General features: G+C 48.4%; 1 pseudogene; it reads right to left on the minus strand.

Annotated features, from left to right (window-relative positions):
• Positions 1 to 5,390: 5,390 nt before the first annotated feature.
• Positions 5,391 to 8,065, minus strand: LOC123139223 (DNA repair protein XRCC3 homolog; annotated as a pseudogene).
• Positions 8,066 to 9,579: the final 1,514 nt, after the last annotated feature.

Raw genomic sequence — 9,579 nt, forward strand, 5'->3', positions numbered from 1 at the left:
TTGTTTCGTATGGGACACATCCTATGGTATACTCCCTCTCTCCCAGTTTATTTGTTTTGAATCTTTTCGTTTTATAAGTTTCAAATTCAAATTTGGAGCTCCCCATCACATGTTGAGATTACAATGTCCATTAAATCGTTGCGTGCATGTATAGTAAAGAAACAAATCTCGAGTTTGGCACGAGTTCGTGCAGTGGTAGCACCACAAGGCCTTGCGCATGAGTTACATTTCCCTCTCAGGGCCCTCGGGACTGAGCTTTAGTGCCTTACTACACCTGCCTTTGAATCAATAACATCTGGACCCGATAGGTGGCTGGTCCACATGTAATGCTCCAAAAGGCAGAGGGGCAGTGGGACCGAGAGGGGTGAGCCACAGGTTGGGGGACGTGTGGTGTCATGGGTTCGAGCATCGTCGTGGGAATCGCATGTGGCTGTGGTAGAAACTTGATGCTCGCTGCATTTAAGGTGGCCCACATGTCATGCACACAAAGGCAGAGGGGCGGTGCGGCTGAGAGGGGTGAGGCATCGTCGGGGGACGTGGTGTCGTGGGTTGGAGTGGCGTCATGGGAATCACGAGTGACAGTGGATGAAACGTGTTGGTACTTGTTCCAAAGACATGTACACCGTCGAAATAGTCCATCTATATCAAAAGACATGCACACCATCAAAATAGTTCCTTATAGTCAAGCGGGTTCTTCTTCTTCTTCTTCTTCTTCTTCTTCTTCTTCTTCTTCTTCTTCTCATTTTCTGTGGGAGACGGCTTCGCAACAAGCTATTTGGACCTTGCAGCTATCTTAAAACTCACACGGTCATCGAGGGCAGCATATTTTATCTGCTCGTACATCAAGGGATAATTCTCCCATCCAGACGACCTTAATACAGCGTCTCGTCACCCTTCTGAATATTTGTAACGAGCACAAAATTTGCTACGTCGAATAGGGATGGTGTCTGTTTATCACAATCTTCTACAGGAATTTTGATTCTGGTTTGTAGGTCAACGATGCTTTTCAAATCAAGGTTGTACGGTGCCAGATTTTGTTTGTCCCCTTAGATGGCTGCCCCACAGAAGTATATGTCCTCTCGAGACAAGAAATCGTGAAGCTCGGCTGGTATGGAGGGCGCGTGTATGATGTGGTACACCAAAACATCATCATCGAGGCACAGCTAAAGGACGACGGCGCATTGGATCTTCCTAGTGGCACGCTCCGTGTACTCTGTTGCGAGACCGATGACCGTCATCTCTACCTTTTTGAGGGAGTTGGATACATTATTGATCCCCTTCCAAACAACTCTTCAGTGGATGGTGATGGTGGCAACTATGCTCAACGAGCCTTGGACGAGGACATGTTGGACGCTAGAAACCTGCTACTCGATTTCTTTTGCCATTTGGAATCGCTGGAATGGAGGGCTATGGTATGGAGAATTAGGATTAGATGGCTAGTCTAACTGAAATAGATGATTATTTAAAGGGGCTTCGAAATTACTCCAGGAGTATGTGAAGAGGTTAAAACAATGTAAATGCAGCGGGGTTTGGATGCAAATGAAGACGGAGGGGAGGTGAAGAAGCCGAGGAAAATCGGTTCCCGATGGAGAAGTAAATGGGAGAGGTGGCGTGCAGGCAGTTGATTAGACGGCTAGGTAGACTAAACCAAAAGGCTATGCGGGTAGATTGAGGACCGTACATGTTCGTGTACATGCCCATCCTTCTAGCGCTACATGTGCCACTGCCTAGTTGAGGTCACTCTTTCGAATCACCGTGGCGAGATATTTTATGATTCCTTTTTATTTCTGCACCTTTCCTAATAGGTGGGACCTATGCAAACAGATAAAAAAATGTGTCATAGCTGGTTCAGATGGATATTGGAGTGTGCATGGGAGACACAACATTCTCTGGTTAAGGAATACAGAATTATCCTCAAAAACGAAAAGGCCCATCTTCTTGCTTCCACATGCACGAGAAATTGGTTCTGCTCGCAATATGGAAGATACATGGAGGATGAAGTGAACAGGCATGCTAGCACGGGACACCTATTTCCGCTATACAGTACTGGAGTACTCATGTTCCTAGTAGTAGTAGTAGTAGTACAACTGTGGTACACTTGATGGTCAAAATTTTATTCATCCGGTCCTAACAGTGAAGTGACAACACCCTGCGCCTAACACTAGTCCAGGTGCCGTGTTCGGGTTACCAAAGTCAGCCTCACCCTATGCACTGTGCAGTCTGTCACCGCTGTTGTATAGCACATTAGCATGCCTCGCCTCGTCTCCCTCTCCCCTACCGTAGCACCACTCCATCTCCATCTCCATCTCCATCTCACTTTGCCCCCGTGTATCATCGTCTCGCTTGCCTCCCCTAGTACCACTATTCCCTCGCTAGCCGCTCCAGCACCGACAACCTTCTCCCTCATAAATCAAGCCCCCCAAAACCCCCCACCTTCCAAACTCCACCATGGCTGAACGCGAACCGCGCATTATCCATATGAGCCTCGATTGGAGCAATCCCCCCAAGTGACATCCTCGACCTCTATTGTTCGTGTATGGATATGTTGAGTGCCCTGTGGCTGGCTGCATGCTCTAGGGACATGCACACGTCCATCATCGAAGCGAGGCCTAAACTTTTCAAGACACAATGCTTGCTGCTATCTGGTCTTGCGAGATTTGCTCACCATGATACAGAGGCGTACATGATGCCCCTCTACTTCAATCCGATCTCCATTAGCCGAAACTTCTTTGCAGGTATGTAGTGGGCCTCCGTACATCATTTCCCTCGACTTCGATCTGATCACCAACGCCCGAAACTTCTTGGCAGGTATGTACTGGGTCGGCATGAACTCCCACTAGATGGATGCCTTCAGAGAAGACGGTAAAAAGTTGGTGCTCATGAACTTCCAGACCTCCCATGAGACTATCCTTCCTCCATTGGATTATATAGAGTTTTACCATCGCGGTCCAAGTCATGTAGATTACCACGTCAGTTGGACGGACCTTGTTTTGCAGAAGATTGTAATCTGCCAAGTGCCTACATGACATGCGAATTACAGAGACTTCAAGCTAATTGCCTTGTTCGACCGAGGACTCGCCTATCTTTACGCTGGTGCCTTCTTTAGCTGGAGACAACTCAGCTCACAGTGGATCATCGTCAAAGCTGTTACACACTTCTATGATGCTATTCAACACAATGGCAACATCTACGCAATCGACAAAGCAGATGGCATCACGTATTGCTGGGACGACACGTGTAAGTTGTTTCCATCTCATGTTAATGACGACGCCATGCCATTGTTTGAAATTTTTGCGATGATTGGCATATCTCTGTTTGAGCAAAATTTTAGTAGAACTATGGCAATGTATTAGAGAAGTCGTAAATCATCTATATTTGGAATGAATTAATTCATGCAATTGTGACCATGTCATTACAGCCAATTTGTACCCCTGAATAATCGAACGGTTAGGAATATATGGATATTCTCCTTATTTTACAGTAATCTATATATTACTACTACTAAATATGAGTGTGTATCAATGGCCATGTTAGTTTCCTCATTTTCATGATGTAGAAACATGCACCACACTGTTGGTTTCATCTAACCATACATTAGGGAAGTAAATGTGCATATGGAGAACTCTATATTTGGAAGCAGTGAAATCCTATAATGCTTACCATGTGTACATACCTATATTCACCCTTCAGCAATTAATGGCTAGAATAATATCCTCACAAAAAATTTGCCAAGAGAACACGAGTATATAACAATGCATGGTATGTTAGTTACCTTGAAGAATTTGTTTGTGAAGACAGAACATGATTACATAACATGCATGACATGGTAGTTTCCTGTGAAGAATCGATTGCGAGATAACATGAGTATAACCATGCATGGCACTTCTATATTTTCGAACCCAGTATACATTTCCCTGTATTTTCCTCCCAGTTCCAACAGGGACATATCAATGCTTTTTCTTGCATTATCCTACTCATACTCTGAACAATGCTGATCTTACATTAACAATGCTTGTCCTTTTTGATATGATGCAGTGTACCTACAGTTACTGCCCTTTGTAATCACACCAGCTCTGCCAAAAACAGGGAAGCACAATTGGTTCCTCGCTCGATCAGACGACAACAAAAGAATAATGATCATTCGGACACATGAGCCGGAAAAGTTATATTGCAAAAAAAACCACTATATACAAGCACCGTGAAATACGTGAGTATCTGGAACCAGCTTTTTGGGGCCTTCAGGATTTTTGAGTTGGAGGCGGGTAAACATCCTTGGTTCACACTCTCTGTTTCTCGGACTCAATTATTCGATTAACCAGGAGATCGCCGTTGGCAAGGACCTTGATGGCAGAGAGGCTCTGCTTGCTATGGAAAACTATGTCTACACGGCGAGCCCTAGGAGTTCGGGAGCAAACTCCCCTGATTGTCATTGATACAGCCTGCAGCCAAAAGAAGGTGAGAATGACAAAGGCATCCGGATTAACTTTGATCCTTGGATGTCTCAATTACGACATGCAGTGATGTGGTTCAAGCCTTCAGGTTGATAGGTAATTGGGTTGTTGCGTTGAAAGGGTGGAGTACTGGTCTCTCCGGATCACTTGTCGCTGAAGCGGGCTGCAAATTATGATGGTGTTAGATCGTCCCTCTTCGAATGACTTGTTGTCTTTGCTACTTGTTCTGGATGGGTAGTTCTCTCTTTTGTTATGCATATTCCTTGTCATTTGGTCATCCTCATCTGTGTCACTCTTACTATGTAATACTTGCCTATATTTAAAATGTCAGTCTCGTCTGGATCATGAGAGTCTGAGCGTTGCAGATGGGTGCATTTTGGTGGTGTAGCAAGACTTCTTATGAACCATCATGTCTTGTTGTTTATGTCAGTAGTAGTCACTAGTCAGTGTTTGAATGTTGTATATATCATTGTTTCGAACTGTTTATTGTCTCGAACTACTAGTGGGCTAAATGAGGGCATCACCATTCTCTAGTGTTCAGAGTATATCTCCTTTCTCAAGTTATAATTTTAGCTCAGTGTCTTTTGGATGATGTACACTTGTTTGGGCCAGTGCGGTGTCGTTGAATATGGGCCGAGTAGTAACGCAATGCCAAACTGGTCAATTATGACTCTCAGGCCGGGCTCTCAAAAGATCCTCAAAAAAGGCTGGCCTCTCCAAAAAGAAAGAATAAGGACTCTTAGGACGACATGTGGGTGCCACCGGTGTTTTCGTGCGCTTGCACGCTGAGAGCATATTGGCGCGTGTTCGAAATTCATGCTACCTTTTCATCCTCAATCACCCTCCCCTCCCCCACCTCTAGAATCTCGATTCCTACTCTAGTTCCCCCAAATCCCCCTCCCATACTCCCTATACTCAAGCGCACTATCATGTCGCCGGTCAATGCGGATCTCTGAGCCGGAGATCCCACGCAAGCCCCAGCGCATGGCTCACCTGCCGCCGCGATGACTAGGCCATGGTGTTTCCCGTGTTCCCCTCCATGTCAACCACCTGATTGGTAACCACAACCACGCATTGGTACCTGTGAGCCAGTTCCTTGAGTTTTGCGGATATCTTGAAGAAGAGCCTAGACCGGCGTTTGAGGTCGGCGGGTGAGGCGTCGAAGTCGGGCGGAAAGAGGGAAGCTATTAGAAGGGAAGAGGGGTAATTGGTGGAATAATTTATTGTATTTCTTGAGCCTCGTGGGCATATAAATAGGAGTACAATGACTAACTTGGAGTACAAGAAAAGCCGGAACATATCCTAGTCTATCTCGTATTTCCTAACTAAACATATACTCAACATCCCCCCACATCACAACGGTAGCAACACAGATGGTGAGACTGGAGAAGAATCCGAAGGTAAGCCGACGGACACCCCTCCACAATCGAATGGTCAATGCATCGCGGAAGGCGTGGCTGGAGTGGAAACCGACAAAGTTGCTCAAGCAAGGCGGTAGCCCTTTGTGACGTTGGTCGAGGTAGCCGAGAGTGTAGGTAGTGTAGATGTCGTCGAGGTAGCCGTGCGAAAAACGCCGTGGTCGGTGTTGAGTCGGGGGTCGCTGGTGTCGAGGTAGTCGCCGTGGAGCCGTGAAAGAAAAGAAGCGGCCGCGACAGCCTAAGGAGGCAGCAGTGGCGGCTAGAGAAGGAGCACGGTGGTGGTACCCGAAGTAGACGAGAATGAACCCGATAGCATGACGAAGACCAGCGCGGATGGAGACGCTCCGACGTCAAGGGAGGCGGCGCGGCAGATATCACGTGGAAGTCAATGCGCGTGGACGATGCTAGACCGCGGGCTGCAACGTTACGGCCCGAAGGGTCGACACAACAGTGGCGGGTAGGTCGGGGCGACAGCGGGGAAGACCTCTGGGCGATTGCAGGGATCGCCTGCCACGCTCGCTACGGCCCGACGGGGCGACGCAGCGGCAACACAAGGGTCAGTGCAGCCTCAGGGACGACCTGGAGCGGACGACCTCGGTGCGGCGCTTGATCGCGGGCCATGGCACTACGACCCAAAGGGGCAACGCAGCGGCAGTGCGCGAGGTGGTGCAACCACGGGAACGGCCTCAAGGCGGCGGCGGGGATCACGTGTCGCGGCATTATGACTCGAAGGGGCGACGCAACAGCGGTGCCGATCGGTGCAGCCACGGGGAGAACCACGGGGCGGCGATGCTGCAGTCCGAAGGGACGACGCAGCTGCAACCCGTTGCTCGATCGGCGAAGAGACGTGTTGTACTTGACGACGTCTGCGAAAATAAACCACAACACTCGAATGATCAATCTGATTGCCATGAAGATGAATTGTCCGCTAGGGGCCGTACTTGGCAGGAGCGGGTGCACATGCACAGCCCTTAGGTGCAATCTCGGGTGCCAACACAAGCACCTACATGCAACTGGCCAGGCTAGGCACACGTTGCCATGCGAGATGCACGGTGACAAAGGCTCAAGCCGATGCAGCACCTCCGCTGGCTTCGTGAGGGTGGAGCGTAGTAACCTACATGCACGAACGCTAGGCCACGCGGAGAATCCGCCAGGGCCCAATGCTCCAGCAGGTAGCCAGAGGACATGTAGCATGGAACGCAGGACAACGCGAGTGGCTACCACGGCTGTGGGTTAAGTCCGTGCGATGATGGATCCAGTCGGAGACAATGAATTAGACATGTGTTGAAGATAACAAACGACGGCGAGTGATCCAAACTGATCATAGATCGGAAAACCAAAAAAGTAACACCGATCAAACGACCGGCGAGAGAGAAAAACCCAGATCAATTGATCAAAAAAAAAACTCTCTAGGGCAGCTGATCAACACGATCGGTGAACGAACCCTAGGTACGGGCGGCGCGGCCCCCGGTGACGATCATGGAGATCAACCACCTCGGGGACGGCGCAGAGCGGAAGCAGCGACGGCCGCTAGGGTTTGGGTCGGTTAGGCTGATACCATGTTAGAAGGGAAGAGGGACAACTGGTGGAATAGTTTATTGTATTGCTTGAGCCTCGTGGGCATATAAATAGGAGTACAATGACTAACTTGGAGTACAAGACAAGCCGGAACATATCCTAGTCTAGCTGTCTCATATTTCCTAACTAAACATATACTCAACAAAAGCGATGGAGTCAAGGAGGATGACACGGATAGGCAGTGGGTAGGAGAGCGACTCGGGTGGGAGAGGTGGTACTGGGCGTGAGATAGGAGGGAGAGGAAGTCGGAGGGGGAGTGTACATCGGCCACAAGGAGGTGATCCAGGGGGTCTGACCGCGATTTGGGGGCAAGGAGGCGGAGCCGACAGAGGGTAAAGGGGAGGTCAGAGCATAGGAAGAGGGAGGAGGAAGGTGGGAGGAGAGGGGCACAAGGAGGACGAGCTGGCGGCAAAGCTGGGTCTTCCTGGCGGCGGATTCACCAGCAATCTCTGTGATCGATGTGGCGGGGAGGCCACCGGAGAGGAGGTGGTCCAAGAGGGAGCAGCCAAGGGAGAGTTTGGCCGCACGGGGAGAAGCGAGGAGAAGAAGAAGGTTCTCCGGACGAGGTTCTTGTTGGCTGTAGGCGTAGGTCTTGGGCGCCGCAGGCCGCATCGCCGACAATCTCGCTGCCGAGGGATTTGGGGATTTAGAGTAGCATTTTAGGGTTCGAATTGGCGTTCCTATTTCCTGCCTTAAGCAGCGAAATGCGACTTCAAATAGCCATCGCTCGCCTTCAAATGCGACTGCAGACCTCCTCCCTAGCAGACTCCCTTTTTTTAACTGAGCATAACCTCTGCCCTTTCCATTACTTTCATAAAGAAAATACAACAGCCTGACAACCATGAAGGAAACTAGAAAGAGGAAAGCAAGTTCAACGCATCACTAAGAAAGCCACAACAAGCACTCGTCATCGAGCAACTTTCCATGGGGCAAAAATCCAATGACACCCTAAGAACTGACACCAACTACTTAAGGACTCTAGAAAACAGATCATAGCAAAGTATTGCAACAGCAACCACAGGCCAAAACACATGCCCACGCAGGAGCAGCAGACCAACACAGTTTTCGAAGTCACAAAAGATTGATATCCCACATAGGGGGGTAGATATGTACCACGGAAGGGAGGATAGACTTGCTTCATCGCCCATGGTCAGCCTGTGTTCAACACTTCATCGTGTTCCTCGACGCCATGCAAATCCGCATCATGTTCGAGGCGTTGGTCCTCAGCATCTTAGCTCCATGCTCCATCGCCTCACGATCAGCTTCCACCATTAAACCTGCCTAGTAATTTAGATATCCACAAGCATAGTAAACCACGTCAAAAGAGGATCTCATTTTTTGAATTAAAAGGTTACTCGGTTACGGCAATTCCACATAGCCCAGCACATCGCTGCTAAACCAAAAGTGTAGAATATCTCCCCATCGGGAAGAAACACATAGGACCATGAAAAATATTGCCAAATATTGTTCGAATATAGATCCGTGCCCAGGACACAACCCACATCCCTCCATATAACTCTAGCTACTGCACACGTAAAGAAGAGATGCTGGGAGGTTTCCTTTTTGTCACGAAAAGAGCAAGTAAGGTTCTCCAACCATTTCCTCGTACTCATAACATCTCTACTCAAGAATGCATCCTGAAAAGGCTGCCAAAGGAAGATTTGTATTTTCAGAGGTATCTTGGATCTCCAAATCCATTTACAGTTACACCCCATCACATTTCTCTCCAGATATTCGTATATCGATTTGGCCGTAAATTTAATTTTCTTCCCCAATGTCCAAGCCACCATGTCAGAATCATCAGACTGCGTCCAAGAGTCCACAGTGGCCTCGAGTTCCCTCCATTGTTCCAACAGAGGTAGATCGAGCCGTCTCCTAAAGAATTTTTCATCAACTCCTGCTTTAAAATCGGCTACCGTGATCTGTTGATCGTTACAAATGTTGTATAGCATAGGGAATCGCTCTCGCAGAGGAGGGTCATCATTCACAGGATCAGGCCACAATCTAAGAATATTGCGAGGCTTAAGTATCACTTTTTTGCTAGCAAAATAATATTATTTAACTTTCATAATGGCCTTCCAGATTGGAGAGTCACCAACCTTACTTTTCACCTAGGCAACCGTATCTCTCTT

This window comes from Triticum aestivum, chromosome 6B (assembly GCF_018294505.1).
Source record: "Triticum aestivum cultivar Chinese Spring chromosome 6B, IWGSC CS RefSeq v2.1, whole genome shotgun sequence".
NCBI lineage: Eukaryota > Viridiplantae > Streptophyta > Magnoliopsida > Poales > Poaceae > Triticum > Triticum aestivum.